Raw genomic sequence first — 301 nt, 5'->3', positions numbered from 1 at the left:
AGAGCCGTGAAATTGTATGTAGACTCTTTGACATTGGAATAGAATGTCTTCCCTATTAAGTCTTTGATGAGGTAAGCCACCTCGTCGTCCAATTCATCTAAGTTGGCCTAAGAGCAAAAAAGTGACTTAGGTTGGCAATTTTAGTTTGAATAGTACCTTCAAATAGTTAGTACACAAAATAAAATAAAAAAACATATGAAAAGAACTATGAAACAACGGATTGCCACACTACGGACTCATTGAAAACAACACACCGGAGTATTCCCACAGCTTCGAATGGAGAGAAAGTGTAACGTGTCAA

This window comes from Camelina sativa, chromosome 12 (genome assembly GCF_000633955.1).
Source record: "Camelina sativa cultivar DH55 chromosome 12, Cs, whole genome shotgun sequence".
Taxonomy (NCBI): Eukaryota; Viridiplantae; Streptophyta; class Magnoliopsida; order Brassicales; family Brassicaceae; genus Camelina; species Camelina sativa.
The sequence above is the reverse complement of the archived record's forward strand: the minus strand, read 5'-3'. Positions refer to the sequence as shown.